General features: G+C 40.0%; 1 long non-coding RNA gene across 1 annotated transcript; it reads right to left on the bottom strand.

The window, feature by feature from the left end:
- Positions 1 to 6,951: 6,951 nt before the first annotated feature.
- On the bottom strand, positions 6,952 to 16,535 carry LOC128812867 (uncharacterized). Its single transcript, XR_008438857.1, has 3 exons — positions 16,399 to 16,535; positions 10,934 to 11,043; positions 6,952 to 7,299 (listed from the first exon to the last, which is right to left on the bottom strand). It is a non-coding gene; the product is annotated as an uncharacterized LOC128812867 (long non-coding RNA).
- Between the last annotated feature and the right edge of the window lie 106 nt (positions 16,536 to 16,641).

The following is a 16,641-nucleotide window of genomic DNA, read 5'->3' as shown; positions in this document are numbered from 1 at the left end:
CTCAATGCTACTTTATCCAACCTTAAAACATAAGGTTTGGAGATGACAGTTGAATGTTACAGTCTTTGTTTTGGCAAAGCACCATATATCACATCTGTCCAAGTTGTGCACTGTGAAACAATATAACCTAAGCACTAGAAACCCAAAAATACAGATCTTATGCTTTTAAGCAAGAGTGGATAAAACCAGTCCTTTTTCTATTTGTCTGTGTTTTCTTTTTCTTGATTCAGCATTATTTACAGATAAGCTACAAACTATAGAAAGTCAATAAAAAGAAAGCTGAACTAACAAAGCACATGACACTAAACAGCTTATCAGCAAGAGCTGTATCATCTCCTTGCCTGTCTCCTTCAAGCTAAAGGAGATCTAGAATTTATAGGGTGCTGGTAAACACACTTTAGAGATTTGAAGCAGAAGCAGGAAGAACGCGGCACTTGCCAAAGTCCACATAAGGGCAGAAAGATATGAACAATCATTATCTGTGCAGCTCAGCTGGAGAAAGCTCCTCAGAAGTGTACAGTGAGAACAGACAGGGCTGCAAAGGCAGCTCACTGCAGACCTTTCTGCCCCAGCTTTCCCAGCTGATGTAGCAGTGTCTGACAGCACCATAGAAAATAATACATCACAGATTTTTAGGTCAAGCTGCTTTCCTCCTATAGAATATGGCCTCAGATTTAGAAGAGAATCTATTTTCTATTTAGAAAATAGATATACTGGAAGGTAATTTAACTTTTATCTATAGATATCTCAGACTTGGATGATGCAATCCTATAAGTAGCTCTCAGTGCATTGGCTTTCTTTAACCTCTGATAAAATAAAAGCCCTTTTCTACACAATTGATCTCGCTGTTCCCCTGAAGCACACACTTCAAGAAGTTTGAATTATATAACACCAATATTTATACAAAGAAAAATTACCTTTTGGCATATAAAGACAATATAAATTTATTAAGCATTAATAGATTTCTGAATGCACTCAATTTATAGTCTGAAGCTATTCCTATAATCAGCAACATAAATTTTGGTTGGAGAAACAGCACTTGTTTTGTGCTGCCATGGAGTCTTAAAAGGATAAAGACACAAACCACAATGCACCCTCTGCACTACTTATTACATAGAAAGTTAGAGAGGATGATTGGTCCTTCTTAAATCATTTTTTCTTCAGTTGTTCAGCTATGAGATCAGCAGGACACTTTCAGCACTAATGAATGTAGTGCTGTGTTGAGTACATCTCACTGGGATAGCTCAGAGAAAGAAAACCAAAAAGTCTGGAACACCAAGGAAATCCTGTTAAATCAGAAAGATGTATTAGCCTTGAAGCCTTCCAGAACATTATCTCAGAACCAACTCACAGTCAAAGGTCAGAAAAAAGTAATGAGGCTGCCCTGCAACTGTGTTGAGCAAGAAGACTGCAAGACTGTAATTTAGACAATGTTAAATCAGACAGCACAGTCTTATAGAAATGCTTTTTAAATTTTAAAAGCACAATTGGAAGCAGAAATCCTATTTTTTCAAATAATTATTTTTGTAAATACTCATAAATCCTCATGCTTTAGTCTAAATTTAGCAAAGGACTAATCACTGCTGGTTTAGCTTTTATAAGGTCTGTTAAAGGCAGCTTTGATTATAATGACATGAGACATGTAAGTGTACATTTGTACAGGTGCACATCAAAGCTTCTGAAACCCAGCCCTAATTAAACTTCTTGCTTGCAAAACTATCTGTACTCCACCATGATGCTCTTCTCCAATTCTCAGTGCTCTGTGATCCATTTTAGTTACCAGTTTACTTTCTTTGGTGTTCCCTGGGGCTTACAGGGAGGATTAAAGAAACATGCTCCTTTCTTCCAGTGTTTATACTGGTTCGTGACTGCAGAATAAAGAAATTTGTAATTGTATGGTTTTGGCCATGTCAGCTACAATTCCTACACTGTTACATGATAAAGGATAACAAAAAATTTAATCCTTGCACTGAATAATGACAGTACAATAAAGTAAGAGGTATTATTGGAGTCTGTAAGTCAACTAAAACATGACTTTGTTACGGAATATTTTTAACTGGAACTACTACTAATATAGTATTGCCCTAAATTCTGGCCTCAGGTACAAGGACTAATAAACAACAATGAAGCCAAAGATCCCCAACCTAATAAATAAAAGCAAGTGCAACAGCAGAGAAACATGTCCTGATTCATCACTGTGGAAGCATACCTGAAAACTGAGAAGCTCCTTAAACAGTTTAAAAATTGGCCAATAGTCATAAGGAATATAACAGTTTGACTGGGGAATATAAGACAAATAGAATCAAAGAGGTTTGACTGACAGCACTGATAGAGTCCAAATTAAAATACTCATCAATGTAAGTGGACTGTAAAGTATATGACAAATTCAAATTCAAATTTTAATTAAATACCGAAATTTTATATATTTTAAGTCAGCCTTTAAGGATAGGCATTTTTCAGGAATTTCTTCATTTATTGGCATCACGACAAACTGGCCACAGGGACAGATAATATGGTGGGCTGATCTGGTGTACTGACAGTCTAGGACCTAAGAGTGACAGCTCCTTAGCACCTTTCAGTAGGCAGGCATGAGGTAACAGATGTTGAAAACAGTCTTGTGACAAAGAGGAAATAGGGATTACTCTTTACAGCTGTTATTCAAAGCCTCTAGAAACTCAGTGTGAAAAAGTGAAGCTTGGATCAATTCTTATTAGGTGTCTCTCCTTACAAGTGACCTGCTGATATCAAGTTAAAAATGCCTTAACCAGGTCATAAAGGTGAAGTTCAACTCTACAAAATACCAGTTTAAATACCATGCACCACCTGGAGTTTACACAAAATTTAAGAAGCACACAAATCTTGTGTCAAATTCCTGCTCAGGAATCAATTTTGCTTTAACATACAAAGCAAACTACAGTGAGAGAAAGGTTATAGCATAATATTTAAAAGAAAATACGACATTCAGAAAAAAGTAAATATCATCATAATCCCTATAGTCTTCACCTCCTCACTAAGCTGAAAATGAATAGGATAACTATCAGCTATCAGTTCACTCAAGAGGCATCTGCATAATACTTAAAACAGGTACACTATTACACTTATTTTTATATGAAATCCAAATTTTCTACACAAAGAAGTTCTAAACACAATCCCAGATCACATCCATCTTTCTTTGTTGGAAGCATAAAGAAAGAAAAAAAAAAAAAAAAAAAAGAAAAAATATTCTAGAACAATCTTCCTCCTAATACAGCCTCCCAGAAGCACCAAGCCAGGAGGATCTTCAGATGGATCTGATTGCAATGATCCTTCAGACGCAATCTTCAGATGATCTTCTGATGCAATGATTGCAAGATTTCAGACATTTTCTCATTGTTCAGACTGACAACATGAAATGAAGGCAAAGAATCAATCCGCTAAGGAGCTACTTTAAATTACATTGAGTTTTGAGTGCTAATACAGCTGTACACGAAACCAGCTGAAGGCTTTTCACCAATGCAGGCAAAATTCAGTACTGCAATATAGCAATAAGGGCCAAAGGGCAGGAGGAGGAATTAGTGGCCAGGCCAGTATACTTCTCATAACTAATATAAAAATATAAATTGCTCAGACCTCCCTTCCCCATTATTATCTCCAGCAAAAATTTAACCTGAACAGTGTTAGTATAAATTTATATTAGCAGTATACAGGTTAGAGAGTATAAATTATTAGATTTATTTGTACTGGAAGGAAAACTGGAGTATATTAAGACAGAACAAATACACATTATGCAAATCTTGCTATTACTATCGATGGTGATATTGGGTCAGAGTGGAGAGTAAAGTAAACCTGGTTGTTCTGAAAAACAAGTTTTTTACTACTTATGTAGAAGTGTTTGGAATCTTAGTGCATAAAGCTAAGCAGCTTACTTTAATTATTCAGGAGAACAGCAGATGCTAGGATTAAAATCCTAATTTACAAAACCAAAAAACCACATACAGGCCCTCTCTGAGCATGCTCTCTAACTTTGGAAGACTTCATGCACATACTATAGGATAGAAAAAAGATCCTCAATACTTATGCAGTTATTTCTATTTTATACCCAATACTTGTCTCTCAGGATTAATACAGAATATTCCTTTTCCAAAGGATGTCTAAACCATTTTGTAAGGGATGACTCCCTCCTCTATTGATCTCCTCTAGCTGTACCACACTTCTTTTGATACAGCTCTGGCAACAGTAGGAGGAAACTATTATTTGATTTAGCTCATCTTGCTGCTTTGTTGTAGGCAGGCTCTGTGCCCTGTGTCAGCTCAGAACCAGCACTGAACTCTCCTTCTCCCCCTGTTATGGCAGTGCTTGGCCCTCACAGGGCATTAGCCAAGATGCTTCCTGTCAGGAGCACTGAGCTGTTATTGCCCACAAGTTCCCACACTTGACAGGAACAGGCAATGTTGAAGGTAGAGTGTTTGTGAGCTGCAGCAATGCTGCAGGGCACCTGGGCTCATTACTCACTTCTCCAGCTGGAAACAGAGTATTTATTGTTGTGAGACCTTACCCTACCAGAGCATCTCAGCCCTGAAATTACCAATATATATACTCAGTCAAAGTCAGCTGCTCACTTAATTGTCAGTATGTCAGAACCATGTACTGTAATTTTATTACCTGAGCTAGATCAGCTTGTTTGATTAATTGTGATTGTTCCTGGGTTTAGCCAATAGAACTGAATGAATTAAAAACCCCAAGGTTTCAGATTCCCCCCCCCCCTATATAAGCCAAACTGTTTTAAAGCTTAATAAGGCAACAACCACTTGGCAACACACTGACTGGTTTCCCACAAGCAGTTCAAAAAAGCTCTTCTCCCCTGTTCAATGAATCTAGTTAGGAAACCAGTCTGCACCACTACAACACCTGTTCTAAGCTGGAATACCAAAGTAAAAAGCCACAAATCTTAGCTTCAGTGTTATATAGGTTATAAATTATGAAACAGCAAAGCTGAGCCTCTTAAAAGGATGTATTTTTAAAAGTCTGCCCTAAAACCTGAAATCCCTTGAAATTATACCTGAGGTGATGCTAACCTACTTGCCTAGAAATAAAAATTATTTTCACAGCAAATTACTATTACAAATATATATATATAATATAGTGAACTATATATGCATAACTCATTCAGGAGGTTATCTTAAACATGCTGACATTATTAATCAGAAATAAGCAATATGTTTTCTACAGGGTATTTTAAAATATTATTGATATTGTTACTACGTCTCTTTCTTCAAATGTACACACACACAAAACACACCCTAGAATTTAACAATTTGCATCATCCTGTTTTGTCCTTAGACTTTTACTTTGCACTCTTTGGTTTCTGCCATCCAGTGATCTGTCAGCAGAGTGTTTTATTTCTGTTAAATGACAGACTACATTCCTACAATCAAGAATACTACAGAAAAAGCTTCTCACAGTCTCTTCTGTACTTTAAATAATGAAGTTTTCCCTTTCAGCTTGTAATCAGAAGCTCCAGGATTATTGCCAATGTGCGTTTCTTGGATACCAGGCAAAGGCTTCCTGTCTACCATTTATTTCTTTAGTTTCATTTTCTGAGTCAAGCTGAAGGATCCAAAAAATATTCATTCACAATTTAAAGACTTGCAGAAAGGAAAAGGTTGTCTTCATTAACTCTTAGCAATCAGTAGGAAAACAGAAAATTTAATTTTGACTGTTTAAGTTCAAAATTATTTTCTGATTAACTATTTCACGAAAAATCACTGTAGTAACATTAAAAAGATCAAGGAGATAGAGCTTGTCATAACTTAGATACCTAGGAAATAATCTCTAAACTTATTAAAGGAGTGAATTTTCCCTCTTGTTTCCTCAAAAGTGAAAGATCAGGAAGTAGAGAATTCACTTAACAAACAAAGCATGATCTCTACTGAAAGACGACACGGGATGTTACAAGTCCTAGCTATGATCCTGGGACACTCATGAGAGGTGGTTGCACTTCCCATGAAATGAAACAGAAAAGTGGCCATGGCTGCCACTCTCCATGACACAGCACTTGCCTACACTGCCCTGTTACTGCAAGATCTATTGCAAACATAAGTCATCCTCTGCTTTCAGTTTGTTTGCCATTTACAAATCTTTTTTTCCCCTTTTCTGCTGTTACCTATCAAAATGTATTATTTTCCTTTCTTTTTGAAAGCATGACCTTATTCTTCTCACTATTATTTCTGTTACCAGGTCCAAACTGGAAACACTGGATTGTATTCAAATTGCTTTCCCCCATACCAAAATACAACCAACTGCAAGAGCTATTTGAACAGGAAATACGGACCAGATTTGCTGAAAATGACAGTTTATTAAATATACAGAAGTCTCATTACCAAAATTATTCCAAATTTAATTTACTGTCAGTTTAGTAGATTGTGTCTCTAAGCATCTACTTTCAAGTTACTATGGAAACAATTCCTGATACTTCTATCCTAACCGAAAATTTAAGATGAGTAATTTTAATGTACAACGTTTAGTGTGACAAAGTGAAGTTTAAGGGGGGTTAAGCAGGATTTTAGGCGTGGGCACGGTAGAGGCAGGTTCAGGTGGGACCGGAGTCATTTCCCGAGCAAGAGCTCCCTCGAGCGGCGGCAGCGGCGGCGCGGGGGCCCCGGAGCGAGCAGGGGACACCCGGGCCCAGCTCCCCGGCTGCCCACGAGAATCGTTCCTTCAATGAAAGGAGACAATTAAGAGGGACAAGTAGCTCAGGACATAAGGAAGTTCAAAACCTTAAGGTAATTGAATTCAGCTCAGGTCAGCTGCATCCTCAACTCTCACAGACACACAGAGTATATATATATTTTTAAAGTCACCAATGACATTACTTAGATTCGGAAAACTGCCACATTTTAAACACCAGACTTTTCTCTCTCTCTCTCTTTTCTTTTTTTTTTTTTTCTTCTTCAAGATTTGCTGATAAAAAAAGAGAAAGGAACAAGAATGTTTTGTAAATTGCATGCTTCAGTTTTAACCGGAAATTAAGTATGCCCATTTCATCTTACTTGAGGGGGACTAATTTCTTTCCAGATAGAAGAAAGATTTCAAAGTTCAAATTTATCTGAAGATACTCAGAATGAACCACTGTAATTGTTCTTCTAGGGTGCCTGCTTCTCTGGCAAGCAAGGCAGAACAGGAAGACTTCAGCAAAACACTGCTTTCAACAGTGCATTCGCACAGCACCAGGAATAGCCACAATCCTTATCACAGATCCAGTCCACCTCTGCTTCGCTGCCACATGGAAAATGTCCGGGATGCAGGAAAAAAGCAAATAAGCTGCAAGAGAAACGAGTTTGAAGTCCTTTACTACAGACTTTTCCTAGAGGGAGCTGCTAGCATGTAACACAGCACAACGCACACCCTGATGACAGCCATCGTTTGGCACACGGTCTTAAAGAACTGTTCCCAGCTTTAATCAGAGAGGGGTGGAAATTCCATGGAGAGCTGTGGCCTTGAGAAAAGCCGGGGTTTCTCAAGCCTCAGACCTCTAGCTAAGAAGTATTTTGTCACTGACTGCCACCTCCAGTTCAACAGAGCTCAGGCACAGCGTGGCTGCAGGAACTTCCCTGGCCACAGCTGTGTGCAGGAAACCGGCCGGGGGTGGGTGCAGACTTGCAGGGGGCTGCAGTGGGTACCCCCTTGCAGAGATAAACAAAGTGCAACGAAGCATTTGTGTAGTTTCTCTTGGACTTTTTTTTCACAGGCAGCAGATGCCAAATTCCTAAATTCCTTCATTCCTTACAGAGAAACCTCCAATACTTGTCTGATATGCTAAGTTGCATGTTCAACATAATACAGACAATTTAAATGACATATAAAAGGTGGGGAAATTGAATACACAAAAAAAGTCAGATTCCATCACAGTACCCTTTTGTCTGGACTCTTCCTGTTTTCCTGATTACTTTGCAAATCAGATTTTAGCTGGAGATGCTGCATTTAGACCATGAAAGGGATAACTACTGTGCCCTATTAGAAGCATTAACCAAAATGCATCACTGGGGCAAATTCTTTAGAATAACAACTTCATATCACAAATAATCTTAGCTGAGAACAAGGCAGTCTGACCTCTGTTTTGGGGGAAGTTTGATTAGATGATCTTAAAACTCCCAGTCTTATATGTGAATCCTATGACCAAGTCAGGAGAGCCATCTTTGAATATCTTAGGTATTACTGTTTCTCACAAATCCTTACATTATTTTTATTCAGGCCTTTTTCCCCCACTTTGAATTAAAAAAAAAAAAAAAAGTCATTAAATAACACAGGAAGAGATTTTATTTCTTCACCTTTCCCCCCTCCCAGACCTCTCAGAAGAAGTCAGAAATGAGTCATTATTCAAGAAGAGCACAATGATGATAACAAACTAAGTTATTTTTCACATTTTCACAGAGTACAAAGGCAGCAGATGTATGAATAGACAATTCCTGCTTTTAATACAAGAAAGGATCTGCAAGTCAATTTTAATATTTATCTCCCCTAAGTTCTTTATTATTCTTGCAGGCAAAAGGGATTGATGGTAGCAGAAAGGCAAAAATATCACTTTCAGATACTCTGTCCACATTATTAGTTCAGTGACAGATAAAAATACTATTCTGATTTTAACTTGTTATTCAAACATGTTTCAAATTGGAAAAGATCAGACTCTCATTGGGTAAAGCTCCAGACTTGCACTTATGCTGAAATCAATGGTAAAAGTCAGATCAACTGGAACAAGTCTGAAACTAAAGTTATGAAGTAACCTTTAGAACTACAAAAAATAATGCAATAGGTATTGGTACATGGTTAAACAAACTCATAAAAATCTCTTTATAAGGACAGATGTGTCCTTTAGTATGCAGCTCTGAAACAGCATTCTTGAACTAGTCAAGAAATACTGCTCCAGCTTGTAAAAGTGTTTCATGTTAGAAAGCTCCAAATGTGACAATCCTCTGCATTTTTTCTAAGCACAAAGATCTATCTTGTACATAAAGCTTTTATCAGATGCACTTCCTCCAAAATAGCACATAACTCTAGACATCAAAATTTTGGCTATATAAAGGACAAGAGAAAATGCAGATACCTTCCTCACTTAAGATGAAATATTATTCTTTGTTATTTGTTTTGTAGTCTTTGCACTCACAAAAATAACTGTAGTGAAGTATTTTGTGTAAACTAATTTATCTGCGACACAATGTGAACTGGGAAGAGCACGTGCAATGGAAAATGGAAATAAGGAAAATTCCTTATGCATTTCCTAAGCACTGACTATAAGTGTTGGTCTATTAATAATTTGACTCCTAGCTATAATAAAATTACAAATATAAGCTTAATGCTTAGATGAAAGAGTCACAATTCATCACCAACTGGAACTCAGTAACAACTTTCAGGAATCTCTTTACCCTGTTGAAGGACAAGACTGACAAAAGCTGAGCTGGCTTTGTTTAAGATGGCTTATGGGTAGTGAGATGAGCAGGTGTGGTTTCCTCTATAGAATAAATAAGTTATTCAGTGAACTGTTTCTACAGAATACTTCCATTATAGTTGACATATGTCCCAGCCTCAAAATAACAGGCACCTTTGCTTGCTCCTTTCTTCTCAAGAGGTATGTTGTACAGCAGATGGACCATCAGAGGCAGCTTATTACCTGCAGAAGCCATGTTACTGTTGGTTTTGGGGTTTTGCTGAAGCATTCTTAAAATAAGGACACATTAAACAACTGCTGTTTGTCCCCAGTCACCTTCTCTAACAGTTTCTTTCATCCTGGCTTAAATCTTTGTACAGTCTGACCAGCATTACCTTACCACCACTCTTCACAGCCATTCCCCTCTCCTCCTACTTTTAGAGGGCCTGGTTTACCTGTACCAGCTGCAACATACTTCAGGACAATTTAAATACATCTAAAGGTGTAGCAACAGGATCTTTACATTTATGTGTCAGGAAAATGTCCTTGTTACTCTCCTTTTACTGAGAACAGGCCTTCCCCTAAAGAACAGATATAATACAAAGTAGTAAATGACAGAATGCTTTTTTTCACTGAGAATGTTTCCACCCATTACAGAAACCAGGCCCTAAGAGGAGAGACTGTTAAAAGCAGATAGCTCAAAAAAAAATGCAAACTTTAGCTGAATCCAAATTTTAAGCATGAAAATACAAAACCTGTCTAAATCTGTTTGCATGCAGAGATGGTGGGTTTGCAGGTGTTTTTACCAAAGGTAGCCTTCATCTTAACAATGTCTTTTGTTCTGACTCCACACAGAGTTAAGTGCACACAACCAGCTTCAGAGTAATGCCTGTGAACAGTTCCTAGAGTGTAAGTGAACTTGAATTGTCAGTAAAATTAAAAGATTGCAGGCTTCCAACTCAGGGACTTTCTGCACACTGGAAAAAAAGAAAATTCTCATATAAAGTAACGAATGAAGGCACAACACAGTTATACTACAAACCATGGTAACTAAAAGAAACAAACAGCAAGGCCACTTCTTACATCTCAGCTGTTACATGCACTATTACACCCTAATAAATTGAAACACTTTTTCCAAATACAAACCTTATTAAAAACATCTTTGTCTACTATGATTACAGTAGCACTGAGATCTTTACATTAGGAAAAGAAGGAAGCTGGACTTCATTCAGGATCTTAGATAACAGAGAGACTGCAACAGGGCTGGCTGACCTTTTTTCAGCATTGATTTTTAAACTTTTTCTCCAAAATCATGTTTCAGCAAAGATGCTTTGGTTTTTCTGGTTTTATATACAAACTGGGTTTGAAATAAACTTCTCACAAACATTCTCAAGTCTTAAGTTAGGATTTTAAAAGGTATTAAGAAAAATTTCTTTAAAAAACACTCTTTTTTATTTAAGGTAAAACACTGATTTCTTACAGAAACTAATTTTCACAACACCTTTTTTCACTATTGATATCTATATAGCATACCTGTATCACACTTCTGTTGCAATAAGCTCTGCATTCCATAAAAATCCCCCAAAGTACAGATTTAGTACATCACAAACAGCAGACAAGCCAAACAATTACACAAGGTGAACCTGTCAAATAATACCAAAAATTATGATTAGAATAAAATAGTAGTGTGTTGATGCTTATCCAGGATTAAGACATAGACACAGAAATGCATAGACAGTTCTCAAATATTGCCCAGTATAAAGCTTCCAGGGAAATCAGTGCTAGGGGTTCCAACCAGCTGCAATTCAAATGGAGAAGGAAGGTCCTTGCAATGTCAACTTTTCAATGTGTATATTCATGCACACCATTTTTAGCTTTTTATATACATAGATGCTTTTTTCTTTGCTCATCCAGCTCTTATTACAGGATAACATAACAATCCTTTTGAGCTTTTTCCTGAGCTTAGGGAAAAAAGCTTTTCATCTTGCTAAAACCATTATAAATTCAGCCTGATCATCTAACTTAGTACTTCATAACTTCAGCTCAGACCCCGTCTGCCAAGCTGTGTTGAAACTTTCAATTTATCTTGCTCTCTCACACAGAGGAAGGTTTGTGACCAAGAGTTTATTAGGAAAATATAAGGTTAATAAATGTAATTGGTATATTTTTCTGATCATTCCCAGTCTTGAAAAACGTCTATACATAACACCTAACACTGTTCATCTCACACAAATCTCTCAGTGAGGAAGAAAGGAAATCACTTTCCCCCCAATCCATGTCACTCTGTGATCTCTAACTCTACATCCAAAAATTCCAAAACCTAAATCAAAATTCAAAACACTCTATTTACAAGAAAAAAAGGATTTGCCACATGCCCTTCAGATGGAAAAAATCCAGTAAAGCCCAGGTGCCTTGAGAGCTTGTCATTTAAAAATGCAGAACTCCTAAATTCTTCTAGCTAGCTCAGAAGGAAAATCCCTTAAGCTCTCCCTCTCCCTGCTCTCCCTTACAGATCCCCATAGTGCAGGCTTTTTAGCTTGTTTAGCACTTCCTGCCAGTGTTCCCCTCCTTGCTGATGTCTGCTTTAATTTTGTAAGGAAAGCATGCCCAGCACTTAGATAAAAAGTAAGTAACTTTCTGATTTTCTCTCAGTTATGCTCAGTTGGGGTTGCAGACAAATGACAGACCAGGGAGTCGGTGTTGGCATGAGATTCAGTTAACTGAACAAAATGTGTGAAATTACTGACATGACATTAAAAAAATTCACTAGGAATTACAAATAACACTATGAGGGGGTGCCAAAGTTACAGATAGTGCTGTGAGGGCGGCTGGGTGCCACAGGTGCTTAAGGAGGAGTTAGAGCAGAAACTGTCAGACAGCAGAGAAAATTGGAAGGGACTGCCAGGGACATTCCAGGGACTAAAGTCATGCAAGGTCACCACCTCGGGGTAACCATGTCAGTTACACCATATAAGGCTGGGATTATCTAAGTAACACAAATCTGAGTGCAGATGTAGCAAAACTGGGGCCAATGTGGAACAAGTCATCAGGGGTGGATTGTTTATTTGGGAGGAGCCTGCATTGGAAAAACAGAGGTGTAATGACAGCAGAAAAGAGGGCCAGGAAATGGCAAAAGGAACAGGGTGTGCAGCTCATTCCTGGCGCTGCCCAGAGGTCCTGTCAGGCAGCCCTGGCTTTCATCACCACGCCCGGGCAGGACAATAATCCAGACCTGTTGTTCTGACCATACCAAAAGCTCCAGGCTGCCCCCCTGGTCAGGAGAACTCGGGGAGAGGCAGGCACGGTGCTCTCCCTGATCAGTGAGGGAACAGCTGGCTGCCACTGGCTGTTGTGCCCTTTAGAGCTGCCCACTTCCTAACAGGCTCTTCAGAGTCCTAAAATTCTCTGCAGATTTCATGTCCTTTCTTTGTTCTTTACTGGCTTGCTAAAAAGGTCCAGAAATCAGATGGTGGGCAGGATACACTAACTGCCTTATCTCATGAAAGCTGATACCAAAAACATTTCAAAGAATGGCCATAGAGGCTCAGCTTTTTTTTTTTTTTTTTTTTTTTTTTTCAGTGTAACTGCATTCATTAACAGTATTTAAACAGAACACCTTTTTTAAATTTAAATCTCATTGTTTAGTAATAAAGCAGGAGTTAGTGATGCCAAGTCATATTTTCATGTTCAGACCACATTGAACACATAAAATAACTTCATAAATAAGCCTGAACAGGGGTTATTTCATTTGTAGTAACATGAAATTGATGTCATTCCAATTTTCCAGTGATTAACATGATTGATATTATTTTATTTCTAAGAAAGCATCATTAAATGGTTCATTTTAAAAAAGAAATTAAATTTGTTTTATATAAAGAATGAAAAAAAAAGGTCTGAAACAATAACTGAATTTGAATAGGCCCTTTTGGTGCCAATGTAAGGCTAAAACAATACCTCAAAGAGCTGAGAAATGTGCAGTCTATTTAGAAACAAACATTCATATAGCTACTGCTTTTTATCACACTGTGTGATAATAACATTAAAACTAAATGAAAAGCTCTTATCTGAAAGAAGAATAAATATATTTTTGAAAAAGACATACAAAGAAAACAAAGAACGTGCAAGTGATACCAACAAATGCAGGGGAGGACACATTTTTGGACTCCAAGGGAAGTCTCTATTTGAAGATATTTTGAAAGCAATTTAAATGTGAGATAAGGCCAGCTGTGTGTCTAATGTGTTCTGTCACTACAGCTCACAAGTCTATGGTAAAAGCAGTGTGCAGAAAGAAGAAACACCACCTTGCTCTTCATCTGCATTTGAATTTAATAAAAAGTTAATCATCCCAGCTTACGATTCTTTAGCTCCACTTAAAAATAAAATGTAAAGTTTCATCCCAGAGGAGTTTTCTTATTATTTATTGCTTAGTTCGATAGTGCAAGATATAAACCAGGCCTGTAGTAACAAGGCTGTTTTGGCAGGGAAGAAGAACGTAGCAAACGCTGCCTCTAAACCTTGGCCTGTGCTGCAGCTGGTACCCTGAGCTCGCTTCTCACCCCCACAGCCCAGCAGCCCTGGCTCATGGCCTGGCTGCCAACATGGCCTCAAGATGCCAAGTGCCTTCAGAAGCCACTCAGCTCCCAGGACAGGTAAGTCTGGGTTGAATCATATTTTCAGGCATAGATAAGAATGGTACCCCACTGGTTTGAGCAACTCACCTCTTAGAGCTTTAGATTTTTTTTTAATTAAAAAAAAAAAACCATAAATGCTATGATATGCTAAACATTCCTTATATGTTAAATACTGCTTATATCAGTCCTGCTCTGCTTAACACCTAAAGAAACAAATCAAAGCTGTAGGGCAAAGAAGCACTCCTCCACACACCCCTAACTTTTCTTCCTACTTGACTGCCCACTGAAAAGAAAAACCTGTATGACAAAAAAAATCTTCTCTAGGAACATATCAATCTGTCAGCAAGTACAATCTAAAATAGTCAAACCATGTATGCACAGCAGACATTTCTTAGAGTTGATGAATTTAGCCTTACCAAACTAAAAGATGAAACCAAGCAAAGTAATGCACAGGTAAACCAAATCATGAAGCCTTTACTGGCTCCATAAGTTAATCCATGAAATTCCCAAAGGCTGTACAGGCAGCCTCCAAAAACACCAAAGAAAAATACCTCTCCTTACAAGGGCTTTTCTTTCTTTCTGTGCATCTCTGAACCAGACTAATAATACAGTCCATAGGACTGTTTTTCACCAGCCATTCTCTGCCCTGCCACTCTTTTTCTCCCTCCAAAAACTAGTCTCCATTTTCTTTTGAAGCTCTTGACTGCTGCCACACCTGCAACCCCGGAGGCAGGTATTAACCATCATGTACTGAAGCAGATCATTACAGGCCAAATAAACACACTGATGGAATTTAGGGCCCAAAACCACCTGCCCAATAAGCAGCAGAGAAGCCACCAGCAGACAGTACTTCCCAATCCAGCCCCAGGATTGTGCAACCACAGGCTGTGTCAAGATGAAGGGTACCCCTACAGAAAAAGAGGGAAGAAGCCTTCAGGCACTCAGATCTGTTCCCCTTAGGCAAGGGACCTATTCAAATCTCTATGCCACAAGCACAACAATCTTTTGAAAGGGCCTTTTCAGTGCTTTCTCATATGTCAGGCCAGTAATCTGTTCCCAGCAGCCTCTCCTCAGGCCTCAGCCTTGCTCACCTCTTCCTCAGGGAGCATCCTCTCTGAGGCACAGCCTGGGTTTACCCAGACAGAAACCAAGAAGCCAGTTTTTGGGGTTTGCCCTCATACAGACCCCATGCCATCACCCTTAGCCACGCACCTGCCACAGCTCTTAGAGCCTTCCAGCACCCCTGCCTAACAAGGGGGTAACAACCAAGAGACTACAGCCGAGGAAGGGCTCGGTCGTTGCTCTCCTAGCTCAGCTTTAAGAGACAAACATCTAATTAAACACAACCCAGCTTTTTATTTGCCTGCAAAGAGTGGTGCCCAGCTGGGGCCTTGGGGTTGGTGCACTTTGTGAGTCACTCAGGGCCTCACACAGCAACTAGTGCTTCAAATCCCAGCAGTGGAGCAAAGCACAAAACCACAGCAGATGGGTACCAGTGCTATTTCTAACCACTTAGCAATATGTCCCTGAAGGAACACCCACTAGTGCCTGAGGGCAGCTTGGTGTGTGGGTGCCCCATGCACCTCAGTGACATGCCTGGGGAGGCAGGAGCTGGGGGCCTGGGGGACATGGGTGCACAGACAGTGGCATTTCAGGTTCAAAATTTCAGGCCAAAAACAAGTGTTGGCATTTCAGGTTCAACAAGACCAAGTGCCAGTCCCACCCTTTGACCACAGTAATACCCTGCAGCACTCCAGGCTGGGGCAGAGTGGCTGGGAAGTGTCTGGTGCAAAAGGAGCTGGAGGTGCTTGTCAGCAAAGGCTGACCATAGGCCAGGTGTGCCCAGGTGGCCAAGAATGCAAACAGCCCCTGGCCTGTATCAGGAACGGTGTGGCCAGCAGGACCAGACAGTGATTGTCCCAGCGTACTGGGCACTGGTGAGGCCACACCTCAAGTGTTGTGTCCAGTTCTGGGCCCCTCGATTCTGGAAGGACATTGAGGTGCTGAAGTGAGTCCAGAGAAGGGACAATGGAGCTGGGGAAGAATCTGGGGTACAGGTCTGATGAGGAGCAGCTGAGGGAGCTGGGGGGGGTTCAGCCTGGAGAAAAGGAAGCTCAGGGGTGAACTCTACAACTCGCTGAAAGGAGGGTGCAGCCAGGTGGGGCTCAGGCTCTTCTCCCAGGCAGTAAGTGACAGGATGAGAGAATAGTCTTAAGCTGCACTGAGGGACGGTCAGGTTGGACTCAAGGTAAGAATTTTTTCACAGAAAGAAAGAGTGGTTAGATATTGGAACGGGCTCCCCAGGGAGGTGGTGGAGTCACCGTCCCTGGGGGTGTTTAAGGAAAGACTGGACAGGCCACTCAGTACCACGGGTCTGGTTGACATGGAAGGGTTCAGCCATACGTGGGACGGGACGGCCTCAGAGGTTTCTCCAAGCCCGCTGACCCCGTGCAGTACCAGGCGGCACAGCCGAGGACGCCGTTCCCGGGCGCCGCTCGAGCCGCGCTCCCCGCTCGGCGGCGCCGCCCGTGCCCTCACAGCCCCCGCGCACAGCGCCCCCTGCCGCGCCGCGCCGGAACTGGGTCAGGGGCGCCGCGGGGGCGGGGCCGC

This window comes from Vidua macroura, chromosome 11 (genome assembly GCF_024509145.1).
Source record: "Vidua macroura isolate BioBank_ID:100142 chromosome 11, ASM2450914v1, whole genome shotgun sequence".
In the NCBI taxonomy this organism is placed as follows: domain Eukaryota; kingdom Metazoa; phylum Chordata; class Aves; order Passeriformes; family Viduidae; genus Vidua; species Vidua macroura.
This window is presented reverse-complemented; position numbering and strand designations above follow the sequence as displayed.